The sequence below is a fragment of the Ranitomeya variabilis genome, chromosome 1 (genome assembly GCF_051348905.1).
Source record: "Ranitomeya variabilis isolate aRanVar5 chromosome 1, aRanVar5.hap1, whole genome shotgun sequence".
NCBI classification, from domain to species: Eukaryota; Metazoa; Chordata; class Amphibia; order Anura; family Dendrobatidae; genus Ranitomeya; species Ranitomeya variabilis.
In genome coordinates, this window is record NC_135232.1 from 746,410,196 (window position 1) to 746,425,572 (window position 15,377).

The 15,377-nt window shown below is 45.5% G+C and overlaps 2 protein-coding genes across 2 annotated transcripts in view; one reads left to right on the forward strand and one right to left on the reverse strand.

The window, feature by feature from the left end:
- Nucleotides 1-15,377, reverse strand: part of WDHD1 (WD repeat and HMG-box DNA binding protein 1) — a 125,308-nt gene that overhangs the window by 82,499 nt on the left and 27,432 nt on the right. The window lies entirely within an intron of this gene.
- Nucleotides 13,531-15,377, forward strand: part of SOCS4 (suppressor of cytokine signaling 4) — a 36,150-nt gene continuing 34,303 nt past the window's right edge. The window contains exon 1 of the mRNA XM_077269962.1: nucleotides 13,531-13,611. The gene's annotated coding sequence lies outside the window, so the exon portion shown is untranslated. The remainder of the gene's footprint in view (nucleotides 13,612-15,377) is intronic.

A 15,377-nucleotide genomic window follows, 5' to 3' on the forward strand; every position in this document is an offset into this window, starting at 1 on the left:
CTGTGCTTTTTTTTTGTTTGTTTTGTTTTTTTCTCTCTGTTTTTGGTTTCTGATTCAAAGTGTTCAAAGCTTTTTTTTTTTTTTTCTTCCCACTGTTTTATGGCCTTGTTGGTTGTTTACCCTGCATAGTAATGCCTGCTCTGGCCTTATGCTAATTGGTTAATTGCTGATAGTGGCCATTTGGTTCATGGTGCTAGCAGTAACTCCATTCATATATATTTAGTCTGGCTGGGATAGGACGCGTGCGGTGTCGCGTGTGCAACAGTATAAAGTGCTTGGCCTTTAGACAATGGCAGTTGGACAGGGCAGGAGACAGGTAATAGGTGCATAAGTTTTATAAACAATCATGCTTCTTGGTCAGTCATACTACATTATGCATTGATCATATCAATCTGCTTCTTATTTGTTTTTACTTCTGCTTTCTCATAACTCGCCTGCCCTTTAACACATTCTAGGCACTCTCTCTATATCCACCCCTCCCTTCTCCCCTCTCCCATGTACAGTGGGGCAAAAAAGTATTTAGTCAGTCAGCAATAGTGCAAGTTCCACCACTTAAAAAGATGAGAGGCGTCTGTAATTTACATCATAGGTAGACCTCAACTATGGGAGACAAACTGAGAAAAAAAAATCCAGAAAATCACATTGTCTGTTTTTTTATCATTTTATTTGCATATTATAGTGGAAAATAAGTATTTGGTCAGAAACAAACAATCAAGATTTCTGGCTCTCACAGACCTGTAACTTCTTCTTTAAGAGTCTCCTCTTTCCTCCACTCATTACCTGTAGTAATGGCACCTGTTTGTACTTGTTATCACTATAAAAGACACCTGTGCACACCCTCAAACAGTCTGACTCCAAACTCCACTATGGTGAAGACCAAAGAGCTGTCAAAGGACACCAGAAACAAAATTGTAGCCCTGCACCAGGCTGGGAAGACTGAATCTGCAATAGCCAACCAGCTTGGAGTGAAGAAATCAACAGTGGGAGCAATAATTAGAAAATGGAAGACATTCAAGACCACTGATAATCTCCCTCGATCTGGGGCTCCACGCAAAATCCCACCCCGTGGGGTCAGAATGATCACAAGAACGGTGAGCAAAAATCCCAGAACCACGCGGGGGGACCTAGTGAATGAACTGCAGAGAGCTGGGACCAATGTAACAAGGCCTACCATAAGTAACACACTACGCCACCATGGACTCAGATCCTGCAGTGCCAGACGTGTCCCACTGCTTAAGCCAGTACATGTCCGGGCCCATCTGAAGTTTGCTAGAGAGCATTTGGATGATCCAGAGGAGTTTTGGGAGAATGTCCTATGGTCTGATGAAACCAAACTGGAACTGTTTGGTAGAAACACAACTTGTCGTGTTTGGAGGAAAAAGAATACTGAGTTGCATCCATCAAACACCATACCTACTGTAAAGCATGGTGGTGGAAACATCATGCTTTGGGGCTGTTTCTCTGCAAAGGGGCCAGGACGACTGATCCGGGTACATGAAAGAATGAATGGGGCCATGTATCGTGAGATTTTGAGTGCAAACCTCCTTCCATCAGCAAGGGCATTGAAGATGAAACGTGGCTGGGTCTTTCAACATGACAATGATCCAAAGCACACCGCCAGGGCAACGAAGGAGTGGCTTCGTAAGAAGCATTTCAAGGTCCTGGAGTGGCCTAGCCAGTCTCCAGATCTCAACCCTATAGAAAACCTTTGGAGGGAGTTGAAAGTCCGTGTTGCCAAGCGAAAAGCCAAAAACATCACTGCTCTAGAGGAGATCTGCATGGAGGAATGGGCCAACATACCAACAACAGTGTGTGGCAACCTTGTGAAGTCTTACAGAAAACCTTTGACCTCTGTCATTGCCAACAAAGGATATATTACAAAGTATTGAGATGAAATTTTGTTTCTGACCAAATACTTATTTTCCACCATAATATGCAAATAAAATGATAAAAAAACAGACAATGTGATTTTCTGGATTTTTTTTTTCTCAGTTTGTCTCCCATAGTTGAGGTCTACCTATGATGTAAATTACAGACGCCTCTCATCTTTTTAAGTGGTGGAACCTGCACTATTGCTGAATGACTAAATACTTTTTTGCCCCACTGTATAACTCTCAGGCTATACTGACATTTCTTAACCACTCCAAACCAGCCACTATCTCAATGCAGCACTCAAAACGTTCATACAAATCATCCCACCACCTGCTCTTTCTGTTTTTTTCTCCTTCTACTAGTTGCAGGCGACATCTCCCCTAACCCTGGCCCTCCCTCCACCAGCATACATTACTCTCCTCCAGCTTCATATAGAAACCCTGCTAATCTTATTAACATTCAGTGCATGCCTTCTCCTATGGCTTTCCACTGTGCTCTCTGGAATGCACGGTCTGTGTGTAACAAACTAACTTACATTCACGCTCTTTTCCTCTCTAATTCCCTTAACCTTCTGGCTTTTACTGAAACCTGGATCCAGCATTCAGACACCACCGCCGCTGCCGCTCTCTCGTTTGGTGGGCTGAAATTTTCACATACCACCAGACCTGAAAACAGACAGGGTGGGGGTGTTGGTTTGCTCCTTTCATCACAATTTGCTTTCCAGGTCATCCCCCCGGTTCCCTCACTTACATTTCCTTCCTTTGAAGTCCACGCCATCAGACTCTTTAAGCCCTTCTCCTTGTGGGTAGCGGTTGTTTATCGCCCTCCAGGCTCCTCCCGCCTGTTTCTAGACCACTTTGCCACCTGGCTTACTCACTTTCTATCCTGTGACATCCCCACCCTCATCATGGGAGACATTAACATCCCCATCAATGATCCCCTCTCCCAATCTGCCTCTCATCTTTCTCTAACTTCTTTATTCGGCCTCTCACAGTTTACTAATTCTCCTACGCATGAGGACGGGAATACTCTGGACCTGGTTTTCTCCCGTCCCGGATCGCTGCACAACTTTACTAACTCCCCTCTCCCGCTTTCGGACCACAACCTTCTTTCCTTCTCTGTCAAGAATTGTCTCCTCACTCAGGACACCCCCACTTACCACACTTATCCGAATACACGTTCCATTAATACCCAGCAGCTTATGGACAATCTCCACACATCTCTAGCCCCCATCTCCTCCCTCTCCTGTCCAGACTTAGCATTGTCACACTTCAATAATACATTGACGAATGCCCTAAACGAAGCAGCACCTTCTACACGCAGAAAGACCCGACACAGACAACGGCAGCCCTGGCACACTATGCAAACACGCTTTCTTCAGCGTTGCTCAAGGTGTGCAGAGCGGCAGTGGAGAAAATATCTCTTAGCAGAAGACTTCATCCACTATAAGTTCATGCTCAAAACCTATAACTCTGCCCTTTATCTGGCCAAACAATCCTACTTCACCACCCTCATCACCTCACTATCCAACAACCCAAAACGACTTTTTGAAACCTTAAACTCCCTCCTGAAACCTAAAGTACAGGCCCCCATCACCAATCTCAGTGGTGAGGATCTGGCCACTTACTTCCTAGAAAAAATCAACCACATCCATCAGGATATCTCAGCCCAATCTCCTCAGGGCCTGGATCCCCTTCCCTTCCGCACCTCAAGCTCACTAGACATCTTTGAGTCTGTTTCAGAAGAAGTAGTTTCCAAGCTCCTCGCTTTTGCTCGGCCTACAACCTGCAACAGTGACCCCATTCCTTCACCTCTCCTGCAGTCTCTCTCACCAGTGGTCACCACTCACCTGACTAAAATATTTAACCTCTCTCTTTCTTCAGGTATCTTTCCCTCCTCATTTAAACATGCCATCATAACGTATTTACTTAAAAAGCCATCCCTGGACCAGAACTGCACTGCTAACTACAGACCTGTCTCTAACCCTTCCTTCATCTCTAAACTCCTGGAACGCTTGGTCCACTCCCGTCTAATCCGCTACCTCTCGAATAACTCTCTTCTCGACCCCTTACAATCTGGTTTTCGCTCTTGACACTCCACTGAAACTGCCCTCACTAAAGTCTCTAATGATCTAATAACAGCTAAATCCAAAGGTCATTGCTCTCTGCTGATTCTCCTGGATCTATCTGCCGCATTAGACACTGTGGATCACCAGTTCCTTCTCACTATGCTCCGCTCTATAGGCCTCAAGGACACAGCCCTCCCCTGGTTCTCCTCCTACCTCTCTGACGGCTCCTTCACTGTATCCTTTGCTGGCTCCTCTTCCTCTCCTTGTCCCCTTACTATCGGGGTATCAGGGCTCAGTCCTAGGCCCCCTCCTCTTCTCTCTATACACGGCCCCTATTGAACAAACAATCAGCAGATTTGGGTTCCAGTATCATCTCTATGCTGATGACACCCAATTATACACTTCTTCCCCTGTCATCACCCCTACCCTAATTCAAAATACCAAGAATTGTCTGTCTTTTGTCTCTAACATCATGTCCTCCCTCTACCTGAAACTAAATCTCTCCAAAACGGAACTTCTTGTGTTTCTCCCTTCTACTAACCTCACTCTTCCCAACATCGAAATTACCCTGGAGGGTTCAACCATAGCTCCCAAGCAGCATGCCCGCTGTCTTGGGGTCCTATTCGACACCGAACTTTCCTTTACTCCCTATATCCGATCACTCACTCGCTCTTGTCACCTGCATCTTAAAAACATCTCCAGAATCCGACCTTTTCTCACCTTTGAAACTGCTAAGACTCTTAATGTTGCTCTTATTCATTCTCGTCTGGACTACTGAAACTCTGTTCTGATCGGTCTCCCTCTTACCATACTTTCTCCTCTCCAATCCATCTTGAATGCGGCAGCCAGGGTCCTATTTCTGTCCAGCCGCTTCACCGATGCCTCCATCTTGTGCCAGTCATTACGCTGGCTACCCATTCGCTACAGGGTCCAGTATAAACTCATCTCTCACCCATAAAGCCCTCCACAGTTGTGCACCGCCTTATATCTCCTCTCTCATCTCTGTCTCTCGCCCTACACGTGCCCTCCTTTCTACAAATGGCCTAAGGCTAACATCTCCCGTAATCCAAACCTCGCACTTCCGTCTCCAAGACTTCTCTCGTGCTGCGCCAGCTCTCTGGAATGCACTTCCCCAGACGATCAGACTGATACCTAGCCCCGAACTATTCAAGCGCGCTTTGAAAACCCATCTCTTCAAACAAGCCTACCACATCAACTACTCAGTAAACTAACTTTGCCCTGTTCCATCCTTCCAAATATTATTCTAAATCTGCACCCTACTATTCATCTGTCTCCACACCCTCCATACACACGATTAACTGCACTTGATACTTGACTATTGCACTTAAACACACGGGCTGATGACCGGATCATGCAGCTTTATATGAAAATCCCTATTTTCTATTCGCCACGACAGCACCCACTAGAGAGGGGATCTGCCCCTAGGAACAGGAAACCTACAGAGAGATAAAAGGGGCGGCCCCCCCTCGCTCCTCAGTTGGTTTCCTGTTCCTAGAAGGGAACCCACAGAGAAGACTCTAGTGCAGTACTTGGAAGAGAAAGAACTCGCCTGGATGCCGCCTGTGCGTCTCTGCTGAGCGACAGGGGCTCCAGAGCGGGTGGGCAGAGTCGGGGGTTCCTGTTGGTTCCCTCCTCATCTGTTGCGGCCGGCTGTGGGGCCTGAAGTTAGCAACGATCTCCCTGCTGGGACATCGTTGTTGGGGACGGCCGAAGGAGTGCGATGGTACCTGGTCTGTCCCGGTCTGGATTGTCCTCCAGTTATGCAGAGCTGGATAGCGGCGGCCCCCCGGTCCCTCAGGTATGGTGGTGACGTGGTGGGTGGCCGTTCCCGGGAATCTGCCGGCGAGACGCTGGCGCATGCGCAGTGAGACCGGATCCCGGATGTAGTTACAGCCGAACCTCTGAGGTCGGCATTGTATTTCCGGGGGAACCGCCATGTTGGATTCCTCCAGGCGGTCCCATTTGCTCCCTGAATGCGAATATGGGCAGGTAAAAAAAAAAAAAAAAGACACAGCGGCAGGAAGGGGTGTGTGTTTGGAAGTCCTGCACTATAAATGATCATTTAGTAGTGCAGGCAGTGTGCCATTATGTCGTCCCAAGAGGAGGTCTGTGAGCACCCCGTGGGAGAGCCACTACCCAGTGGTGATGCTACAAAAAGGAATAGTGGACACTCTAAAAAGAGTGATTCCACTGACAAATCGGGAAGGAAGTCGTCCCGTTCCACACCCCAGGCCAGGCGAACAACCCAGCAGCCGGTATATAGTTATACTTCTGGGTGAGTGGATACACAGCCTCGCTGAATCTTATATTCGTTTCCTCTGCTTATGTTCCTTTTTAGGGAAAAAGCACAGGGAAGACTAAGCACAAACAGTGTGCTATATGTACCGAGCCCCTGCCTGACTCTTATTCTAAGAAGCTGTGTCAGGCATGTATAGATAACACCCTGCGACAGGAGGAGTCCGTTAAGTTAAATGAAATACGACTAATGATTCGGGAAGAACTCCAGTCGTTGGGAAGTGGTCCCTCCATACATATTGAAAAGAGGAGTAGAGTATCCTCACCGAGAGCTGACACATCAGCAGAAAGTGGGGAGGTTGACTCAGATGTCTCTCACCCATCTGGTTCATCAGATGAAGAGGACCATGTCTGTTTTCCAACTGATGGCGTGAACAATCTGGTTAAGTCAGTAAGGAGCACAATGGGGGTGTCTGAAGCAAAAGAACCCCAAACGCCACAGGAGGTTATGTTCGCGGGTCTCTCTCAGCGAAAAGGTCACGTTTTTCCAGTAAACCAGGCTATAAAGGACCTCGTTAAGAGAGAATGGAGTAAGGGACAAAAGGGGTTTGTGCCAGTATCCTGCAAAAGACGCTACCCCTTTGATGACGAGGATTTGAATTCCTGGGCTAAAATACCAAAAGTTGATGCGGCTGTTGCATCTATGTCTCGCCGTTCTTCTCTACCTGTGGAGGATGCAGGTTCCTTATCCGATCCCATGGATAGGAAATCGGACGCACTTCTTAAAAAATCGTGGGAAGCTTGTGTCACTGCATTCAAGCCGGCAATCTCAGCCACGTGTACCAGTAGGTCTATGCTAGTTTGGCTAGAGCAGCTGGACCAAAATATCAGAAGTGGCGTATCCAGGGAGAAATTACGTGCGTCTATTCCCTTGATTAAGGGTGCTGCGGCTTTTATATCTGATGCCTCTGTGGATTCTCTCCGCCTGGCGGCCAGGACAGCTAGCCTCTCCAATACTGCTCGGCGAGCATTATGGCTAAAAAACTGGAAGGGGGATCCAAATTGTGTGCCATACCCTTTCAGGGTGAGTACCTCTTTGGAACCGTTTTGGATGAGATACTCACTAAGGCGGGTGAGAGAAAGAAGGGGTTCCCTAATCACTTTGTTCCTTCTTACAGAAGGGCATTCAGGAAGCCATCATTTGGCAGAAAGGGAGGCTTTAAGGACCAATGGAGAAACAAGGAGTTCAGGCAGAATGGCAATTTGTTCAAGAAACGTCCCTTCAGGCCAGCCGAAAAATTCCGGGAACCCTATTCCACCAGTGGGCGGTAGACTTCTGGGATTTATTGATCAGTGGAAGAAGATAACCGTAAATCCATGGGCCATAAATTTAATATCTTCAGGCCTCACCCTAGACTTTATCCGGAAACCTCCGGATTCCTTCCTTCTCACCTCCCTAAATTCCAGACTACAGCAAGAGGCACTGGAAATTGAAATTAGGTCCCTTTTGGCCAAACGGGTCTTAATAGAGGTTCCGTCATCTCAAATAGGGAGAGGGTTCTACTCCCCCTTGTTTCTGATTACTAAACCTGACGGATCCTTTAGAACTATATTTAATTTAAGAAAGCTGAACACTTTCATAAAACCCAGACCATTTAAAATGGAATCCATTCGGTCAGCCATTAAAAATTTGTTCCCTAACTGTTACATGGTAGTACTGGATCTTAAAGATGCTTATTACCATCTTCCTATACACCAGTCACACCAGCAGTTTCTTCGGGTAGCAGTTTTTATAGACGGTCAGGTTCGTCATCTACAATATAGAGCAATGCCCTTTGGCCTATCTATGGCTCCAAGGGTTTTTACTATATTGTTATTGGAGGTAATGTCCTTTTTACGATTAAAGGACACACTGGTCATTCCATATCTGGATGATCTCCTAATTGTGGGAAGAAATGCCCTACAGTGTGAACAAAGGTTGGAGGAAGTGGCGTTTTCTTTACAGACGCTTGGCTGGATTGTCAACTGGGAAAAATCCAGACTCCAACCTGTTACTTGTCAAAAGTTCCTAGGGCTCCTTCTGGATTCAGTTGACCAAGTATGTTGGTTGCCTGATGATAAGAAAGTTTCCATAGTTGACAAAGTGGGCTTAGCAATTAAAAAACGTAGTATGTCACTGAGAAGCGCTATGTCGTTGCTAGGTTCACTGACTTCATGTATCCCTGCAGTTAAATGGGCGCAATTTCATACCAGACAGCTACAGAAATTTATATTATAGGAGGACATTAGAAGTCGAGGACATTTGGATCAGACAGTTTATCTAACGTCAGAAGTAGTACATTCCCTTACATGGTGGTTAAATTGGGAAAATCTATCGAAAGGGGTGCTATGGGTTATCACTCCTTCTAGTATAGTGACCACAGATGCCAGTCCTGAAGGCTGGGGGGCACATTTTCAAGATCAGGTGGTTCAGGGTCTTTGGTCCAGATCGGAATCTGATAAATCCTCTAATGTTAAAGAATTAAAAGCCATATATTATTTCCTACTCCACTTTCTTCCCCAGCTACGAGGCTCTCACACAAGGGTTTTCACCGACAACACCTCTGCCGTGGCCTATCTGAACCATCAAGGAGGTACACGGTCACACTCTCATGGAAGTTACATCAGACATCATGATATTAGCCGAAAATCATCTCTTGTCCTTGTCAGCGGTACACATCAGAGGCATAGACAACTTTCGTGCCAATTTCCTCAGCTGTCACACCCTTCATCAAGGGGAATGGATGCTCAACAGAAGAATTTTCAAATTGATAACAACCCGGTGGGGCATGCCTCAAATAGACCTATTTGCAACAAGGTCCAAACGTCAAGTCAAAACATTTGCTTCCCTATGCAGACTAGACAACCCGGACATATTTGATGCCCTTCAGGTGCCATGGACATTCGACCTGGCTTATGCATTCCCTCCATGGAATCTGTTACCTATAGTAATAAGAAAAATAAGGGAGGAAGGGGCAAGAGTTCTGTTGGTAGCCCCATTTTGGCCCAAAAGGCCATGGTTTTCATGGCTCAGGGCAATGTCAACTACAGGCCCTTGGATTCTGCCACAGACCAAGGACCTACTGTCTCAGGGACCGTTTTTCCATCCTCGGGTAAAGTGTTATGATCCTAGTGGCTGGGGATCACAGGAAATACCAGCTAAGTTACTAAGCAAAGAACAAGCTCTAGGGAGGTGGTAACTGGACTGACCGCAAATCTGATCCTATCCAAACACACTAAAGGTAGCCGGTGAACGTGCCTAAAATCCTGGACGTCTCGACGCAGCCTGAGAAACTGACTACCCCTAAAGAGAAAGCAAGACCTCACTTGCCTCAAGAGAAATAACCCCAAAGATATAGGAAGCCCCCAACAAATAATAACGGTGAGGTAAGGAGAAAAGACACACGTAGGAATGAAAACAGATTCAGCAAATGAGGCCCGCTAATACTAGATAGCAGAAAACAGACAGAGAACTGTGCGGTCAGCAAAAAACCCTACCAAAATATCCACGCTGAGAATTCAAGACCCCCACACCAACTAACGGTGTGGGGGGGAGAAACTCAGCCCCCTAGAGCTACCAGCAAGCTGGGAAATCACATATTAGCAAGCTGGACAAGAAACATATTGAACACAGATGATCAAAAAATGAACAAAACGGAAACTTAGCTTCTCTTGAAGAGACTGGTAGCAAGGTAGTCAGAAGGAATCCGAATAGCACTGAATACATTGACAGCAGGCATGGACTGAGAGTCCAAGTGAGCTTAAATAGAAAACCAGCCCACAGATAACGAGACAGCTGATGCCAGTCACAACCTGCAGAAAGACAACACTCACACAGTACCACTTGTGACCACAAGAGGGAGCCCAGAAATAGAGTTCACAACAGTAAAGGGCATGAATTTAACTGTATGGAATTTGAGAGGCAGTTATTAGCTCTAAGAGGTTTTTCTAGTGGGCTTATAGATACCCTCATGAAGAGTAGAAAGCCTTCTACTACCAAAATCTATGTCAGGGTCTGGAGGAAATTTCTTGAATTTCATACAACACAACTTTCTTCTGAGGTGCCTATATTTTCAATTTTAGAGTTCTTGCAAAAAGGGCTTGAATTGGGGCTTTCTGTAAATACTCTGAAAGTTCAGGTTTCAGCTCTAGGAGCTCTATTCGGTTATGATGTGGCAGGTGATAGATGGATATCTCGTTTTATATCGGCATGTGAGCGGTCAAAACCAATAGATATACCACAGGTGCCTCAGTGGGATCTGACCTTGGTCTTAGATGCCTTGACGCAGAGCCCGTTTGAGCCTCTTCATACGGCCGAATTAAAGAACATCTCGTTAAAAAAGATATTATTAGTAGCATTGGTATCTGCCAGAAGAGTGAGTGACCTACATGCCTTATCAATTGATCCTCCTTTTTTATCTGTGACATCTGATAGAATAATTTTGAAGACGGACCCTTGTTATCTCCCTAAAGTAGCCACTAGTTTTCATAGATCCCAGGAGATCTTATTACCTACCTTTTATGAAGAACACTCGACTCCAGAAGAAGTAAGACTTCATACCCTAGATGTAAAAAGGACTGTTCTAGCCTATTTAGAAAGGACTAGGGACTGGAGGAAGAGTAGGGCTCTCTTTGTGTCTTTTCAGGGTAAAACCAAAGGTCCCAGAGTCACAAAAAGCACGCTATCACGCTGGATCAGAGATGCCATAATCTTAGCGTATAAAGCTAGAGGAAGAGATCCTCCAATGCATGTGGGAGAACACTCCACAAGAGCCTTATCGACTTCCTGGGCAGAAAGGGCGAATGTGCCAATAGACCTTATATGTAAGGCTGCAACTTGGTCTTCGCCTAATACCTTCTATAAGCACTATAGATTAGACCTATCTGCTGCTTCTGATCTAACCTTTGGGGTTTCGGTTCTTGACTCAGTTAACCCACCCAGTTTATAGTCTCTGTAAATCTCTCTAGTGGGTGCTGTCGTGGCGAATAGAAAATACCGGATTACTCACCGGTAATGCTCTTTTATAGAGCCCACGAAAGCACCCATTCACATCCCTCCCTTTTCCTTTATTTAGTTGCACGTGGTGCCTTGGTAGGGAGATGTAAATAATCTAATATATAAAGGTGTGTGTGTGTGTGTGTGTGTGTGTGTGTGTGTGTGTGTGTGTGTGTGTGTGTGTGTATATGTATGTGTGTATGTCCGGGATTGGCATCTGAACCGTCGCAGCTACAGGCACAAAATTTTGCACAGTCACACGTCTGGACCCCGAGAGCGTCAAAGCTATGTTGTGAGGTGAAATTTTAACCCCACGCTTTCCAATTCACCAAACAATTTTGCCCCTATCTACATAATGGGGAAAAAATGAAAGGAAAAGTGTTGGAGGCAAATTAACAGCTGCCAGATGTGAACAAGGGGGACTTAAAGAATGAGAGCGATGGCGCCAAAGAGTATATACTGTACAGTTGCTAAGGTGAGGCCCCGACATGGGATAATCACCACACCACCACGGGGATATGAACACACACACAAAATGCGCCACACACTACCACGTGCTCGAACACATATACCACCCTCAGCGCACATTTCACCACACATACACCAACCTCGCCACATAAAAGTCGAAACACAAAAGTCGCCGCTCAAAACTCGCCACGCGCAAAACTCTCCACATGCAAAACTCGCCACATGTGCAAAACTCACCTCATGGAAAACTCGCCACACGCAAAACTTGCACACGCGGAAAAAATGCCACATGCACAAAAGTTGCAACACATGCAAAAGTTGCCTCACACAAAACTTGCACATACTCAAAAGGCACCACACATAAAACTCGCCACGCGCAAAATTCGCCATGCGCAAAACTTGCTGCACACAACTTGCTACACTAACCTGTCACATGCAACTCGACACACAAAAAGTTGCTACACGCATGTCGCCACACAAAACTCATCTCACAAAAGTCGCTACATGCATGTCGCCACACGCAACTCAACACACACAACTTGACACACGAAACTCGCCCTAAAACACACACAAGTCTGGTATTATCCTTCAAAAATAAAAATCGGATTAATAAGCAGACAAACTACAAGAGCAAGATATGTACCATATAGGAATCCGGCAGCTGTCAGTCACATGACCAGTCTATTATGTGTATGTGTGAGCTAATATATACTGCCAGGGGGTGGGCTTACTGTTGGCTGGGGATTTATCAGGCTGCCAATTTAGCTTACAAATACGGAGGTAAAAATACTGACCAAATAACGTGTGAACGAGGTCTAATACAGGAGGAGATGACATACAGATATATACTATATACAGGAGGAGATGACACACAGGTATATACTATTTACAGGGGAGATGACACACAGGTATATACTATATACAGGAGGAGATGACACACAGATATATACTATATACAGGAGAGATGACACACAGGTATATACTATATAGAGGAGGAGATGACATACAGGTACATACTACATACAGCAGGAGATGACATACAGGTATATACTATATACAGAAGGAGATGACACACAGGTATATACTATATACAGGAGCAGATTACCTACAGGTATATAGTATATACAGGAGGAGATGACATACAGGTATATACTATATACAGGAGGAGATGACACACAGATATATACTATATATAGGTGAGATGACACACAGGTATATACTATATACAGGAGGAGATTACATACAGGTATATACTATATATAGGAGGAGATGACATACAGGTATATACTATATACAGGGGAGATGACACACAGCAGGTATATACTATATACAGGGGAGATGACATACAGGTATATACTATATACAGGAGATGACATACAGGTGTATACTATATATAAGGGAGATGACAAACATGTATATACTGAGGTGAAAATGAGAGGTGTGAGGTGAAAATGAAAAGGTGTGAGTGCAAAATGAGAGGAGTGAGGGAAAATAGTGGAGTGATCGGAAAATGACAGATGTGAGGTCGAAATGACAAGTGTTAGGGGAGAATGAGAGGAGTGAGGGGGAAAATGAGAGGTGTGAGGGAGAAAATGAGAGATGTGATGGGGAAAATGAGAGGCGTGATGGGAAAATAAGAGAAGTGAGGTGCTATAACTAACCACAGATATTTACTATGCCCAGGCAACGCCGGGCTCTTCAGCTAGTAGAGTAATATAGTATAAGGTTGTAAATATGTATATATGTCTGAACCTGTTAACTAAAACCTGGCGGCGGTTCCTCCTTTTCTCTGTAAAACAACTGAGGAGCGAGGGGGGGCCGCCCCTTTTATCTCTCTGTAGGTTTCCTGTTCCTAGGGGCGGATCCCCTCTCTAGTGGGTGCTGTCGTGGGCTCTATAAAAGAGCATTACCGGTGAGTAATCCGGTATTTATTATAATTGCCAGATCTGAAATAACAAGCACTTTTCACCTATTGTGTCCCCCCCATTTCCTTGTAGATTGTAAGCTTGCGAGCAGGGACCTCACTCCTAATGTCACTGTTTAAATTGTCTTAACTTGTATTGAATTTGTCTGTACATGTCCCGAAAAATTGTAAAGTGCTGCGGAATATGTTGGCGCTATATAAATACAAATTATTATTATTATTAATTATTATTTGTTTATTAAATTTGTCAGAAAAAAATGGTTCTGGTTCTTGGAGTGAACGGTTCCATATATCGACCACGTGAGGAAACCGAGGAGCCGCTCATCCCACGACCTGTGATTACTCTCTCCACTGACTAATAGAGAGCAGGGACAGAACCTCGGGACATCTAGAAATGGCCACCGGGCTGTAAAGTCACTGACGGAGGTGACCGAGGCGCCCATGTGTCTACATACACATTTAGCACACACAGTATATACCGTATACACGGTATATTCACACAGTTTATAAACACAGTATATACACACAGTATATACAGTGGGTACGCAAAGTATTCAAACCCCTTTGAATTTTTCACCCTTTGTTTCATTGCAGCCATTTGGTAAATTCAAAAAGTTCATTTTTTTCACAGTAATGTACACTCTGCGCCCCATCTTGACTGAAAAAAAACCAACCAGAAATGTAGTAATTTTTGCTAATTTAATAAAGAAAAACTGAAATATCACATGGTCATAAGTATTCAGACTTTTTCCTCATATTTATGGCACATGCTGTCCATTTCCTTGTGATCCTCATTGAGATGGTTCTACTCCTTCATTGTAGTCCAGCTGTGTTTAAACTGATGGGACTTGATTTGGAAAGGCACACACCTGTCTATATAAGGCTACGTTCACATTTGCGGCCAGCGCCGCAGCGTCGGGCGCCGCAGCGGCGCCGCATGCGTCATGCGCCCCTATATTTAACATGGGGGCGCATGGACATGCGGCGCACTTGCGTTTTGCGCCGCATGCGTCGCTGCGGCGCCCGCGTCGGGGCGCAGAGGACGCAGCAAGTTGCATTTTTGCTGCGTCCAAATTCAATGAAAAAAACGACGCATGCGGCGCAAAACGCAGCGTTGTGCATGCGTTTTGCTGCGTTTTTGTTTGCGTTGTGCGCTGCGGCGCCGACGCTGCGGCGCACAACGCAAATGTGAACGTAGCCTAAGACCTCACCGCTCACAGTTCATGTCAGACCAAATGAGAATCATGAGGTCAAAGGAACAGGCCAAGGAGCTCAGAGACAGAATTGTGGCAAGGCACAGATCTGGCCAAGGTTACAACAGAATTTCTGCAGTACTCAAGGTTCCCAAGAGCACAGTGGCTTCCATAATCCTTAAATGGAAGAAGTTTGGGACCACCAGACGTCTTCCTAGACCTGGCCGTCCAGCCAAACTGTGCAATCGTGGGAGAAGAGCCTTGGTGAGAGAGGTAAAGAAGAACCCAAAGATCACTGTGGCTGAGCTCAAGAGATGCTATAGGGAGATGGGAGAGAGTTCCACAAAGTCAACTATCACTGCAGCCCTCCACTAGTAGGGCCTTTATGGCAGAGTGGCCAGACGGAAGCCTCTCCTCAGTGCAAGACATGACATGAAAGCCTGCATAGAGTTTCTTAAAAAACACATGAAGGACTCCCAGACTGAGAAATAAGATTCTCCGGTCTGATGAGACAAAGATAGACCTTTTTGGTTATAATTCTAAGTGGTATGTGTGGAGAAA